Genomic DNA, 16,103 nt, shown 5'->3' on the forward strand with positions numbered 1-16,103 from the left:
ATGAACACTTCTTAACAGCTCACTCGATCCTAACGAAATATTTTGTGCAGAACAAATCACATGATACATAGTTATTCAGAGAACAAAACAAGTTTGTTCATTGAAGAACCCAGAGGAAAAGGTGATGAAACAATGTGAGTTTGATATACCTCAGTCATCATTTCAAGTGCATTCTCTGCAGAAATTCTCCTTTTCCTCCTCGAAGTATTCAACTTCTTGAATAATTGAGAGAATGAATTCACAGTTATACAATACATAAATCAGACCCTTCAGTCCAACTTGCCCATGCTGACCAGATATCCTAAATTAATCTAGTCCCATTGCCAGCATTTGTTCCATATCCATCTTAGACCATAAGACCATAGACATATGAGTGGAAGTAAGGCCATTCGGCCCATCGAGTCCACTCCGCCATTCAATCGTGGCTGATGGGCATTTCAACTCCACTTACCAGCGTTCTCCCCGTAGCCCTTAATTCCTCGAGGCAACAAGAATCTATCAATCTTAAACCCTTTCTACTGATTATCCGTTTATTTTACTTTTTCAGCACTTGAAATACTGAATTATTTTCTCCTAATATTGATGAAAGAAAACATAACTTCATTCATCCAAATTAATTTTGGAATCTTTCACAATGAAACAAGTGAGAACAACATATAGCTGAGTGCAAACCAATATACTGCAGCTGCACGATATCTGGGAACACTCTAAAGGTGAGGCACTGATACTTTGGTGTAACCTGCAGTCTGGCCAAATTGCAGCAAAAAGCTGTTCAATTTTATCAGCAAACTATTGAATAAAATCCTCCTTGCACAATAATGAGGCAGCATTTTGGGATGTCATTTTTAAAACATATTATTTTCAAAGTTACTCACAATTAAGAGTGATCACTTGATACTGTCTGCATAACACAGTACGAAAAGGAATTAACAGTAAAAAACACAATTACCCAAATTCAGAGTCACTAATTCATTGATGTTGCATGGGTCCAGCATTTACAAGTAATCAATTTTTAAAAATAACTACAAATACATTTACTAACTATATTGGATTACAGTCAAGTTTCATATTGAACAGTGACAGGATTGGACAGAGTCCGCATGGATTTAAGAGAGGGGAATCATACTTAGCAAATCTACTGAAAGAATCTACAGAGTCGAATATTAAAGTAAGAAATAGCAGGACATTTAGAAAAGCTTATCATTAAACATGGTAGACTGGGTTTTGTGAAAGAGAAACTATATTTGACAAATTTGCGACAGTTCATTGAGGAGATAACTAGCAGGGCTGATAAAGGGCAATCCAATGATGTTCTGTATTTGGATTTTAAAAATGCAAATGATAAGGTGCTACATAAAAGCTAATTGCACAATTGAGGAGCTCATGGTATCGGGGTAATGTATTAGCATGGATTGAGAACTGGTTAATCACACTGGCTGTTGCTGAGACCTCACTTGCAGTGCTGTATACAATGTTAGCTCCCATATTTAATAAAGGATAAACCAACGTCGGAAACCATTCAAAAAAGAGTCACTTAGCTGCTTCGAGCATGAAAGGGTTGACCTATCAAGAATAGATAAGTAGGGGTGATCATATGGAAACAAGATTCTGAGGAGCTTGACAGGGTAGATGTTGACTAGATCTTCCAGCACCAGTGAAATCTCAAACCAGGGGACATTACAGAGGGGAACATTCATTTTAGAAAAAGTCAAGATTTTTTTCTCTCAGTGAATGGCTAGAATTTTCTCACCCAAACTCTTGTGGAAGTTAAATGTGGGAGGGGAATGGTTGGGTTACTCTTCGGAGGGTTGTTCTGGCTTGTTGGGCTGAAAGGCCTGTTTCCACACAGTAGGGAATCTGTGATTCTATCTCAAATTATTTTAAAAGGAGGGCAGATAGATTTTTGAAATATTGAGCAGTTGAGGGCTATGCGGATCAAGCATAAAAGAGGTGTTGAGGTCTGGGTTGGCCCAGCCATGATCTGACAGAATGGGGGAACAAGCTGAAAGGGATGAATTGCCTACACCTGCTCCGATTCCTCGAGGCTCCATTTCATGTATTTTCTTGTCTCCAAAGAAGAGCGTGATACAATGTGCTAAAGATTTTAGATGTTGTGAAAATGGGGTGTGTATGTACTGATTCAGATGGCATTGATTCATCAATCACAGCTAGACAGTCATGAGTAGGAAGGCAATTCCCTCCATGAATAAAGGAAATCTACTGCAGAGCTCACACAAAGGGAATTCTTACCCTCAGTAAACTCTTGCAAAAATGCCATCCCGTTTTCCAATTCCTTCACCTCCGACGTATCTGCTCCCAGGAGGACCAGTTCCACCAGAACACACCAGATGGCCTCCTTCTTACGAGACTGCAATTTCCCTTCCCACATGATTAAAAATGCCCTCCAATGCATCTCGTCCACATTCCGCACCTCCGCCCTCCACACCCCACCCCTCCAACCATTACAAGGACAGAACGCCCCTGGGGCTCACCTTCCACCCTATAAACCTTCGCATAAACCAAATCATCCACCAACATTTCCGACACCTCCAAAAAGACCCCACCACCAGGGATATATTTCCCTCCCCACCTTCTGCAAAGACCGTTCCCTCCGTGACTACCTGGTCAGGTCCACGCCCCCCTACAACCCACCCTCCCATCCTGGCACTTTCCCCTGCCACCACAGGAACTGTAAAACCTGTGCCCACACCTCCTCTCTCACCTCTATCCAAGGCCCTAAAGGAGCCTTCCACATCCATCAAAGTTTTACCTGCACATCCACTAATTTCATTTATTGTATCCGTTGCTCCCGATGTGGTCTCCTCTACATTGGGGAGACTGGAGGCGCCTCCTAGCAGAGCGCTTCAGGGAACATCTCCGGGACACCCCGACCAATCCACCACACTGCCCTGTGGCCCAACATTTCAGCTCCCCCTCCCACTCTGCCGAGGACATGGAGGTCCTGGGCCTCCTTCACCGCCGCTCCCTCACCATCAGATGCCTGGAGGAAGAACGCCTCATCTTCTGCCTCAGAACACTTCAACCCCAGGGCATCAATGTGGACTTCAACAGTTTCCTCATTTCCCCTTCCCCCACCTCACCCTAGTTCAAACTTCCAGCTCAGCACTGTCCCCATGACTTGTCCGGCCTTGCCCTACCTGCCTGTCTTCTTTTCCACCTATCCACTCCACCCTCTCCTCCCTGACCTGTCACCTTCATCCTCTCCCCCACTCACCCATTGGACTCTATGCTACTTTCTCCCCACCCTCCTCTCGCTTATCTCTCCACGCTTCAGGCTCACTGCCTTTATTCATTGTTGTTACCTCCCATCACATGACCCAACATCTCAGCACAAGCAGGACACACTGCGCATGCTCCAACCAACAGTGACCCCGGGTGATTGATGTCAAAGCCGGACCAATGAAAGGACGGTGGGCGGAGCTGGAGGACCTAGCGGGAGGTTAGTCCTCCAACCAATCACAGTGAATGAAGGGCGGAGCTAAGGTAAACCATGTGATCACCCTCGCGCCCGACGCAGAGTCGCTGTAATGAAAGCTCGGGAAGTTATGGAGAGAAAGGAGACGGTAAAGAAAGAAATAATCAGGGAAACGGGAGAAAAACTGTGTTGCTATGAGCGGATAGGTTTTACAAACAAATTGTGCATGTCGGAAAACACAAATGTGAACGTCCCAGTCCCGTGTTTGCAGTAAATGGGGAATTGCCTCAGCGGCTGCAGGCCTGAGTGAGCGCCGCCATCTTTATTCGGGACAAGGATTCACTGGACACGTGCGGAGCCGCCATCTTTGTAGGGGGCAAGGTGCAGCCAGGCGCATGTGCAGCCTTTCTCTGGTACAGAGTCATTGTGATGACAGCAGCCAATCCTGCTCTGATTCACCTCTGGGCTCCCTCAGGACCACTTTGTCAATGTCTAGCTTCCTCAGTCTCCAACCATGGGGGTATGTTTGGTCTGTTTAATACTGTATTATTACTTTTATAGACCCTTTGTAAATGAGTTTTTCACTGCGGCCCAGCCCCTGACCATGTGCTGCTCTATTATCAGATTACTTTTATCTTGAATATTTTTGACAGTCAAGAATTCTTTTTTCCAATAAGCAAGTGTATTTTCCTTCCATTTCTGACTATCAAATTCTGAACCATTTTCATTCCTTGTAATCCGTTTTGCACTCCCTGAGACATCAACTGTGTTTCACCTTCCACAGATCCCAGTGATAATTGCCAAAGCCCTGTTGCCTGTGGAGAGGGTGATGCTTGACTTTCTTGTACAGCTGCAGTTTGTGTGGTGAAGGTGCTCCCACAATGTGGTTGGGTAAGAGACAATACAGATTATTCATTACAGCAACAGTGATGATTTGAAGATAATGTCCAAATCAAGAACAGTTTGTAATTTTATTATCATGCTTATAATTTCACAAAAATACTGTTGAGAACTTTAGATATAAGGCCAGAGATGGAGATATTAGGTCAGGTGATCAAAAGCATTGCCAAAACGCAGGTTTTGAGGGATGTCTTAACGGTGGAAAGCAGACCTGTGAGGTTTTCTCTGCAAATTCCAGACCATAGTGCTGTCGCAACTGTAGAATCAGCCACATAGTTGAAGTAATGAATTAACAAGTCGTTGGGAGTCTCAAAGAAAATGGTTGTTGAGGTCTCAAAGGATGTGTGGTGCAGGGAGCTAGGGATGATCACAGCCAGGAATCAAATCAAGAATGAGAATTTTAAATTGTTGTTCCTTATGAATAGGATCCTTTTGACAGATGAACATGTTTGGGGAGAAGTGAGCGCGTGGGCAACAGAGCTTTCAATTTTTCTTGAGATTACAGGGTGGTTGAATTTGGGAGGCTGGCCAGGAGTGTGTTTGGACAATTAAGTCTGGAGATAACACATGATGAATGAGAGTTTCAGTATATGAGCTGAGATGAGGTTGGAATCAGCTAGAAATAGTTGTGTTGGAGTGGGACTGGGCTCCACTGGGATTCAGCTGGATGTTAGGTTGTGAATCAGGCAGTAACACAATCGGGAGCTGAGTGGCCCTGGTGGAGCCTAAAATGAGTGTCACTCAGCTGGCTGTGGCTGAGCAGCTGCTGATGGATAGCCCTGTTGATGACGTCTTCCATCACATTACTTCTGATTGAGTGTGGACTGACAGAGGGAAATTGCCTGGGTTGGATTGCCCTGTGTTTTTGTGTTGAACATGCCTGGGCAATGTTCCACATTGTCGGTAGATGCCAGTGCTGGAGCAGTATGTGGCTTGATGGGTGGCAAGTTCTGGAGCACAAGCTATCAGTATTATTGCCGAGAATGTTAGCAGGACCCATAGCCTTTACACTACTTAACCATTTCTGGATATTGTTCGAACTAAATTGAACTGGCTTATAGCTCACATCTGTGATGTTAGGAACCACTGGAAAAGGCTGAGATGTTTCATCCCCTTTACATCTGGCTGAAGATTGCTGCATATGCTGTCATCTTATCTTTTGCATGGATGTGTGAAACCCCTCCATCAGTAAGGGTGGGGATATCTTTAGTGCTTCCTGCAACAAGTTGTTTAATTGTCCATTACCATTCACAACTGGGTGTGGCAGAACTGCAGAGCCCTGATCCACTCCATTGATTGTGGGATCACTTAGCTCTGTTGCTTGCTGCAGATGCTGTTTGAAATGCAGATGGTCCTGTTTGGTAGCTTCACCAGGTTGGCACTTCATTTTTAGGTATGCCTGGTGCTGCTCATGGCATGCCCTCCTTACCTGTCCATTGTGATGGGTGTGCGGGATTTACAAACCCATGAGATTACAGATTGTGCTGGAGTACAGTTCTGCTGTTGTTGTAATCCCACAGTGCCTCAGAGATGTCCAACTTGAGTTCCTACATCTGTCCCATTTAGCATGATGATAGAAGAACTCAACACAACGGAGGTTTTCCTCAACTTTAAGGTGAAGCTTTGTCTCCAAAAAGACTGTGGGATAACAACAGTTATCGCTCTTACCGACACTGTCATGGACAGATACATTTGCAGCTGGTAGATTCATTCTGATGAGATCTAGTATGTTTTTCCCTCTTGCTGGTTCGGTTACCGCCTGCTGCAAACCCAGTTGAGCAGCTATGTCCTTGAGGACCCGACCAGCTCAGTCAGTAATCCTGCTGCTGAGCTACTCTTGGTAGAGGAAATTGAAATCCTGTACCCAGAGTAGGCTTGTCACTATGTTATTGCCTCAGTGCTTCCTCCAAGTGTTATTCAACATGGAGGAGAACTGATTCATCAGCCGTGGGAGCACGGTACGTGGTAATCAGCAGGAGCCATGAGACTTCCTGGTGTCCAAAGTCAATGCTGAGTACTCCCAGGGCAAATGGTTCCTGTGTGTACACCACTGTGCCATCACCTCTGCCTGGTCTGTCCTGCTGGTGGGACAGGACATATCCAGAAATTTCAGGAGAAAGTGAAGACTGCAGATGCTGGAGATCAGAGTCGAGAGTGTGGTGCTGGAAAAGCACAGCAGGTCAGGCTGATGAAAGGCTTAGGCATGAAACGTCGATTTTGTTTGCTCCTCGGATGCTGCCTGACCTGTTGTGCTTTTCCATCACCACACTCTCGATATCTAGGGATGGTGATGGTGGTGTCTGGCCATTATCTGTAAGGGATTACTCTGAGTATGACTGTGTCAGGCTGTTCCTTGACTAGTCTGTGAGACAGCTCGCCACATTTTGGCCCAAAAAAACAGATGTTAGTGAGCAAGATGTTGCAGAATAGAGAGGGCTGATTCTGTGGTTGTATTTCCTAATGCCCTGTTCGATGCCAAGTGGTCCATCTAGTTTAATTCCTTTGTTGAGACTTTGCAGTGATGAATACAGTGAGTAGCTGGCCGGGCCACTGTCGGGATGGCAGGATTTTTTTCGCTATTGACAATGGTTCCATGGAGATCAGGAGATTCCTAATTCCAGTTATTTTTTCTTGAATTCAGATTCCACCATCTGCCGAGCTGGGATTCGAACGAGGACTTCAGTTGTACATTTTAATATTCTGGATAAAAGTTAAATATATTAGTTTTGTTCATTCATTTTAAATATCACTAACCCCGGTTTTGTTTCTTTGTAAAACACTGCCCATCATCCTGTCTCCTTCATCCTTCCCTCCAACAACAGGAGCACATTGAGTTTCTCTGTCACTAAGACTGAGATAATCTGACCAGCTGCCTCTGCTGCTTCCCTCCCTCGCACTAGCCCACTGAGACAAACTGCCTCACATGGTGTGCCTGATTTTTGTCCCAAACTTACATCTTTCTCCAGTCTCTTGTCAAGCCTTATCGGAGCTCATCTTGATTTTTTACTAGTCTCACTAAACTACAGACATTCCAACTCTGTTTCCTCCTCATCACTCCCCCTCGCCAAATCACAGGTATTGTTCCTTGTTCTGTCTGTCTGTCTTTCCTGGTTATGTCCTTCTCATCCATTCTGCAAAAAAAACTAACATTTGACCTCACCATCATTTGTAAATTCTGCTTCATCTCCACAATCCCTTTCCTTTCTGAATTCCTTGTATTTGGTGTCCCTCAAGGATGTATCCTTGGTCCCTCCTGTTTCTCACCTACATACTACCAGGAGGTGACATCGTCCAAAAGCACAGTGTGAGGTTTCACATGTAAACACACACAATGCCCAACTCTCCCTCCCCACCATCCCTCTCCATTGCTCCACTGTTGCTCAGTTACCAAACGGCTTCTCACATTCCCACTACTCAATTAACTGCAATTTCCTCCAATGAAAAATTGCAATGGTTAAACCCATTAACTTCAGTTGCTAATACAAATTCCTTTCCCTTACTGCTGAGCCCCTCCCTCTCGCTGGGTGCAGTCTGAGGTAGAACCAGACTCTTTACAACATTGCTGTGATATCTGACCTCAAGGTGACCTTCTGATCAGACATCTACACAATAACAAACACCAGGAATTCCAACCTCTAAAATGTTGCTTGTCTGCACCTCACCCCAGCTCCATTGCTACTGAAACCCCTTACCCGTGTCGTTGTTGCCTTAAACTTGGTCAATCTGAAACAGAACCCTTGATTTCGTGACTGACCAAGAATCTGCTGGCTTTCAGTGTTTCCTGCACAATGATCCCCCTGCCTCCCATGCCTTTGTGGTGCAGCTTTCTACAGTTTCCACCATGTAAATAGCACTCTGTTCTCTAATTATCCCCTCCAAACTGACCGACTTCACATCTTCTCAAATTATAATCCATCTAGCAACTTGTTGCCCCCTTCTCCTGTGCATCTCTCACTCTTCACAATCCTCTTAGAACTTTACAATTGTGCCTTTTATAGGAGATCCCCCCCATTCTTCTAAACATTTACTGGGAGCACTGGGCAGTGGGAAGCCTGCAGAGTTGCTCTGTTTTTAGAGACACTCTATGGGAGGAGTTTGCTGCCCATTGGTCAGAATGGAGGCAACTTGCCCATCGAACTGCATGAGCCTTTCACACCCCATGTCTGATTGATGAGGCACAGCGGCAGCAAGGAAGGGAAAAAAAGGAGCACATCCTGCTCTCCATATCTCACTGACTCTTGGAACATTCTGTCCCATGTGTCAAAGGTCTGACCTGTTCAGTCACATGAAGACCCACGGTGGAAACTGATAGAAATCCACGGAGATTTCCCACTGAACTGACTGCTGACCTCCACAAGGGGTAATGTGTCCAGTCATCCTGGGCTAGGAGGAGGGGATGGTGTGAGTTTCTAACCTGAACTGACAGTGATGGATTTTATAAACTTGTATTACAGGATACTACAGGTGGACATTCAGATGGTAATCCCAGTCATTGTAACACCAAACTCTGATTGAATTAGTCAGTTCATCAGGACCTGTATGTTCGCATTGTGTGTGAGTATTGTATTCCATCTGAATTCCATTTGCAGCATAAAAGTTCTCGTTTGAATCTTCCCAAACCTTTAATGTGTCTCCTGTAATCCTTGTGTAATGAGCTGATGGGTTCAAGATTTATTATTATAACGTGTAACTTTTCTAAACCCCTCTGTCACAGCCCCTCTCAATTTCCTTTGCTACAAGGAGAACAACCTCAGTTTCCCCAAACCCCTGATTCCCCAATGTCTGTTTGCTCTCTATAAGGTACACATCAGGATTGTGTTGGAACATTCTCCACTTGCCTGCATCAGTGCAGCCCCCAACAATATTAAAGGCAGTGAACATCCTCCAGGACAAAGCACTGTGCCTGAGTGGTGTTCCATCCCCCACCTTCAGCATTCCCTCTCCCCACCCCAGAGACACAGTGGCATCACTGTGTAAAATGTAAAGGCAGCATTGTCCTCCCAGACCATAGAGCTGCTCCCTCATTAGGGAGGAAACTGGAGCCCCTGGAAGAAACCCATGCAGACACTGGGAGAATGTGCAAGTCCCACAGAGACAGTTGTCCAAAGCTGGAATCGAACCTGGGGCCCTGGCAGCAGGGCTAATCACTGAGCCACTGTGCCACCCTAAATTGTAATTTGATTCACAACTACCACTTCCTCTGATAGTTCATTTTACACATAAACCATTGTCTGAACAAAAAAAAACAGAAACGCCTTTTTAAAGCCGTTCTGCTGTCACCTTAAAAGCTATGTACCCAGTCTTGAATCGCCTCCCTGCCTGGAAAGGACACCTGGTGTTCACATTACTGATACCACCCCTCCATGATTTGAGTCTAATAAGGTCACTCCTCAGCCTCCTGCGCGCCAGTGAAAGAAGTCGCAGCCTATCCAGCCTCTGCTTATGATTCAAACTATCTATTCCCATCAACGTCCTGGGAAATCGCTTCTGAATCCACTCCAACTACATAATGACCTCCCGATATCAGCATGACCAGAACTGGACACAGAATTCCAGAAAAGGCCTCCCCAACATCCAAAATAACGTCCCAACTCTTGTACTCAAAGGTCTGAGCAATGAAGACAAGTGTGCTAAGCACCTTCCTAACCACCCTGTCTCCATGTGACACAGACTTGAAAATCCTGAACCCCTACTCGAGGCCCTGTTTTTAATTACTGTAACTCTGCCCTCGTTTGTTTTTTCAAGATGTAATATTTTGCATTTATTCCAGACCAAAAATCCCAAAAAACCCTGAGCATTAAAGACAGTAGGAGTATACTTAAGAGGGAAATCAGGAGGGCAAAAAGGGGACAAGAGATATCTTTGGCAAATAGAGTTATGAATAATCCCAAGAGTGTTTATAAATGCATTAAGAACAAAAGTGTAACTCGAGAGAGAATAGGGCTCCTCAAAGATCAGCAAGGTAGCCTACATGTGGAGCTGCAGGAGATGGGAGAGATACTAACTGAATATTTTGCATCAGTGTTTACTGTGGAGAAGGACATGGGCAATATAGAATGTGGGGAAATAGATGTCGACATGTTGAATATGTCCATCTTACAGAAGAGGACGTGCTGGGCGTCTTATAACCCGTAAAGCTTGGTTACTCCCCAGCACCTGATCAGGTGTACCCTAGAGCTCTGGGAAGCTGGGAATGTGATAGTTGGGCCTCTTGCTGAGATATTTGTATCAACGATTATCACAGGTGAGATGCCGAAAGACTAGAGGTTGGTTAACGTGGTGCCGCTATTTAAGAAAGGTGGTAAGGACAAGCCAGGGAACTATCGCCCGGTGAGCCTGACATTGATGCTGGGCAAGTTGTTGGAGGGAATCCTGAGGAACAAGATGCGCGTGTATTCTGAAAAGCAAGGACTGATTAGTGATAGTCAGCATGAATTTGTGCATGTCTCTCAAAATTGATTGAGTTATTTGAAGATGTATCAAAGAGGATTGATGAGGGCAGAGAGGTGGACATGATCGATGGAATTCAGTAAGGCACTCAACATGGTTCCCCATGGAAGACTGGTTAGCAAGGTTAGATCTCATGGAATATAGGGAGAACGAGCCGTTTAGATACAGAACTGGCTCAAATGTAGAAGGCTGGGTGGTGGTGGAGGGTTATTTTTCAGATTAGAGGCATGTGACCAGTGGAGTGCTGCAAGGATCAGTGCTGGGACCACTACCTTTCGTCGTTTATATATATATGATTTAGATATGAGCATAGGAGGTAGAGTTAATAAGTTTGCAGATGTCACCAAAATTGGAGGTATAGTGGATAGCGAAGAGGGTTACCTCAGATTACAACAGGATGTTGTTCAGATGGGTGAGAAGTGGCAGATGGAGTTTAATTCAGATAAATGTGACGTGCTGCATTTTGGTAAAGCAAATCTTAACAGGACTGATACACGTAGTGCCAAATTCCTAGATAGTGTTGATGAACAAAGATATCTTGCAGTGCAGGTTCATATTTCCTTGAACGTAGAGTTGCAGGTAGATAGGATATTGAAGAAAGTGTTTGGAATACATTCCTTTATTGATCAGAGCATTGAGTATAGAAGTTGGAAGGTCATGTACAGGACATTGGTTAGGCCTCTTTTGCAATATTGTGTGCAATTCTGTTCTCCATCAATCAGAAGGATGTTGTGAAACTTGAAAGGGTTCAACAAAGATTTACAAGGATATTGCCAAGGTTTGAGCTGCAGGAAGAGAGCAAAAAGGCTGGGGCTTTCTTTCCCTAGAGCATCAGAGAGTGAGGGGTGACCTCCATAGAAGTTTATAAACTCATTGGGAGCATCGATAGGGTAAACAGACAAGGCCTTTTCCCTGAGTAGGAGAGTCCAGAAATAGAGAGCATAGGTTGAGGGTGAGAGGGGAAAGATATAAAAGGGAACTAAGGAGCAACTTTTTCACACAGAGTGTGGTGCGTGTATGGAATAAGCTGCCAGAAGAAGTGGTGGAGGCTGACAATTATAGCATTTTAAAGGCATTTGGATACTTGACATGAATAGGAAAGATTTAGAGGGATATGGTCCAGGTGCTGGCAAGAGAGATAAGATTAGGTTCAGATATCAGGTCGGCATGGACAAATTTGACCGAAGGTTCTGTTTAGTGCTGTTCATCTGTGACTCATAGGGTTTCGGTCCCTTCAAAGATAAATCTTAGTCTGTTTTATTTAGGTAAAGCTACAACATTCAGTAGGGCGACGGTTTGTTTCTTTAAATACACATCTTATGATACTTTGATTAAGTTTTTTAATATAAAATATTGGTACTAATTTATTCTAGAGTCATGTTTTGTAAAGCTGTAAGACTGTGTGCCTTTTTCTGGGTCTGTGGACTGTTAAGGTGCAGAGATGGCCATTCGTACAGAGATGTGCTCTTCCTGTTGGATGTAGGAGATTAAGGAAAGTTTCAATGATCATGTTTCACTGCAGGAAGTGAGGAAGCAAATCCTGTAGGATTTCATGGATCAGATGGAGCAATAGTTAAAGGTAATGAAGAATTTACAGGAGCCGGGGTGTGTGATAGGTGACAGTTTCAGAAAGGTAGGAAAACTGCCGATCCAGTCAGGTAGATGGGTTTCCTCTCGGAGAGGGAGGAGTGGAGGGCAAGTAGTGCCGGAGTCTCCTGTGGTTATTTCCATCTCAAACAAGTATACTGTTTTGGAAAGTGTCGGGGGTCACACTCTCAGAGGAATATCGCACTGACAGCCAAGTTACTAGTGTAATGGATCTAGTGTAATGTGAGGTATACCAGGTTCCACGTGATCGATGGTGATGGGGGCTCTCTCATCTGCAGCACAGACTGCAGTTTCTGGAGCTTGACAGTGAGACATCAGAATGGGGTGGTGCCTCCCTACTGCCTGGGTGAAGGATGGCTCCGAGGGTGCAGAATATTCTGAAAGGGGAGAATAATCAATGGGAGGTCGCTGTACATTGGTACCAATGACATCAGAGAAAAGGATGAAGTCCTGATGAGAGAATATAGCAAATTAGCCTGGAGGATAATAAGCAGGTCCTTGTGGGTAGTAATATCTGGATTACTCTCTGTGCCACATGCTAGTGAGAGTAGGAATAGCAGGGTAGAGCAGATGAATGCGTGGCCAAGGATCTGATACAGGGGAGAAGGATTCCCATTTTCGGATCATTGGAATCTCTGCCGGGGTAGAATTGACGTGCATAAGAAGGATGGATTACACCTGAATTGGAAGGTGTCTAATATCCAAGCAGGGAGATTTGCTAGTGCTGCTTGGGAGGCATTAAACCAGTGAGAGTGTGGGGGAAATCCTAAAGAGATAGTGAGAAAGGAGGTAAGTCTGAGGCTGGTACAGTTGAGAAGTTAGACAGGCAAGGGCAAGGCACAGAATGAGGTCGGACTGACAAGGTACAATAGACAATAGGTGCAGGAATAGGCCATTCTGCCTTTGCGTCAGCACCACCATTTATTATGATCATGGCTGATCGTCCACAATCAGTATCCTGTTCCTGTCTTATCTCCGTAACACTTGATTCCATTATCTTGAACAGCTCTATCCATCTCTTTCTTGAAACTATCCAGAGACGTGGCCTCCACTGCCTTCTGGGGCAGTGCATTCCATGTGTCCACTACACTCTGGGTGAAGACGTTTCTCCTCAACTCTCTTCTAAATGGCCTCTCCCTTATTTTTAACCTGCATCCTCAGGTTCTGGACTCACCCATCCATGGAAACATGCTTCCTGCCTCCAGAGTGCCCAACCCTTTAATAATCTTGTAGGTCTCAATCAGATCCCCTCTCATTCTTCTAAACTCCAGTGTATACAAGCTCAGTCGCTCCAATCTTTCAACATATGATCATTCTGCCAATTCCGGGAATTGTCCTCGTGAACCTACCCAATACTCCCTCAATAGCCACAATGCTCTTCCTCAAATGTGGAGACCAAAACTGCCCACAATACTCCAGGTGCGGTCTTACCAGGGCCCTGTACAGCTGCAGAAGGACCTCTTTGCTCCTATACTCAATTCCTCTTGTTATGAGGGCCAGCATGCAGTGAGCTTTCTTCACTACCTGCTGTACCTGCATGCTTGCTTTCATTGAAAGATGTACAACACACCGAGATCTCGTTGTACTTCCCTTTACAAAACATGACTCCTTTTAGATAGTAATCTGCCTTCCTGTTCTTGCCTCCAAAATGGATAACCACACATTTATTCACCTTAAACTGCATCTGCTATGCATCCGTCCACTCACCTAGCCTGACCAAGTTAACCTGTATTCTCATAACATTGTCCTCACATTTCACCCTGCCACCCAGATTTGTCATCAGCAAATTTGCTAATATTACTTTTAATGTGTTCATCTATTTTATCAATGTATATTGCGGTCCCAGGACCGAGGACACAGCTGCGGTCCCAGCACCAAACCTTGTGGTACCCCACTAGTCACTGCCTGCCATTCCGAAAGGAAGCGTTTATCACTACACTTTGCTTCCTGTCAGCCAGCCAATTTTCAATCCCAGTCAGTATATTCCCCTTTGTAAATCCATGCTGACTCTGAGGAATCCTATTACTGCTATCCAAATGAGCCATAATTTCATCTTTTGTAATTGACTCAGCGTCTTTCTCACCACTGACATCAGGCTAACCGGTCTATAATTCCTTGTTTTCTCTCTCCCATCTTTCTGGAAAAGTGGGACAACATTAGCCACCCTCCAATCTGACTCTATATCTCCTGATTCTGTATCTCCCCCTTCGCAAGGGACTGAACGTCATTCCTCACCAATAGGGCCATCCCACCCCCTCTGCCCATCAGTCTGTCCTTTTGATAGCACTGCACTGCATTTATGTCAATGCAAGAGGTTTTACAGGGAAAGCAGATGAGCTTCAGATATGGTTTTGAACATGGGACTGGGATATAGTATGCATTACAGAAACGTGGCTTAGGTTGGAAAGGACAGGTAGCTCAATGTTCCAGGGAATAGATGTAAGAGGAAGGATAGAAAGGGGGATAAGAGAGAAGATGGGATGGTGTTTTTGATTTGGGATAACGTTATTGTTGTGCTTAGCGAGGATATTCATGGGGGTTCGCCCGTTGAAATTACTTGGGTGGAACTGGGAAATAAGAACAGGATGATACCTCATTGAGGTTGTCTGTGTAGGTTTCGTCCAGGTGCTCTGGTTTCCTCCCACAGATCAAAGATGTGCAGGTTTGGTGGATAATCCAGGCTGAATTGCCCATAATGTTCAGGGATGTGCAGGCTATGTGGATTGGCCTTGGGAAATGCAGCGTTACAATGGTAGGATAGGAGGCTGTGAGGGTCAGTGTGGATGTGATGGGCCGAATGGCCTGCTTCCACACTTGGGATTCTCTGACAATAATTCTACTAGTTTTAAAATAGTTGCAGAAAATAATAGACCAGATCTAAAAGCTGGTGTTCAAAATTGGACCAAGGTGAATTTTGACGGTACAAGGCGAGAACTTTCAATATTTCTTTGCAACCCCAGGCAAAGGGACGGCTGGAAAGTGGGAACATAAGAACAGAAGGAATAGGAGCAGGGGTAGGCCATCTGGCCCGTCAAACCTGCTCTGCTATTCAATAAGATCAGGGCTGATCTTTTCATGGCCTCAGCTCCACATTCCTGTTCTCTCACCATAACCCTTAATTGCTTTCCTGTTTGCAAATCTACATTTTGCCTTAAAGACATTCAAGTTGATAACGTCAACTGCTACACTCAGCAGGAAATTCCACAGATTCATAACCCTTTAGCTGAAGAAGTTCCTCCTCAACTCTGTCCTAAATCAGATACCCCCTTACTTTGACGCTGTGCTCTCTAGGTTGGCCCACCTCCCAGTGGAAATAACCTTCCTGCTTCTATCTTATCTATTCACTTCTTAATTTTATTTTTTCCAATACAACTTCCCATTCTTCTAAATTCCAACAAGTATAGTCCCAGTCTATTCAATCTCTCCACATACACCATCCCTCTCAACTCCCAACTCAAACTAGTGACCCTACTCTGCACCCCCTCCAGTGTCAGGAGACCAAACCTGTATTCCAGTACTCCAGGTGTGGCCTCACCAGCACCCTGTACAGCTGCAGCATAACTATCCCTCTAGCAAGGAAGGACAATGCACCCTTCACCATCTCTTCTAGTCCCCTGGGATGCATTCCATCACGGCCAGGAGACCCATGTACTTTTGGGCTGTTATCTTTCCCAACACTACCTCTTTACTGAGAGTGACTGTTTCCATG

The 16,103-nt window shown here is 44.8% G+C and overlaps 1 long non-coding RNA gene across 1 annotated transcript; it reads left to right on the forward strand.

Moving 5' to 3' along the window:
* Positions 1-3,535: 3,535 nt before the first annotated feature.
* Positions 3,536-8,885, forward strand: LOC132812359 (uncharacterized). The gene is made up of 3 exons (XR_009643603.1): positions 3,536-3,584; positions 4,221-4,327; positions 8,791-8,885. It is a non-coding gene; the product is annotated as an uncharacterized LOC132812359 (long non-coding RNA).
* The last annotated feature ends 7,218 nt before the right edge of the window (positions 8,886-16,103 follow it).

Source organism: Hemiscyllium ocellatum, unplaced genomic scaffold (assembly GCF_020745735.1).
Source record: "Hemiscyllium ocellatum isolate sHemOce1 unplaced genomic scaffold, sHemOce1.pat.X.cur. scaffold_267_pat_ctg1, whole genome shotgun sequence".
Taxonomy (NCBI): domain Eukaryota; kingdom Metazoa; phylum Chordata; class Chondrichthyes; order Orectolobiformes; family Hemiscylliidae; genus Hemiscyllium; species Hemiscyllium ocellatum.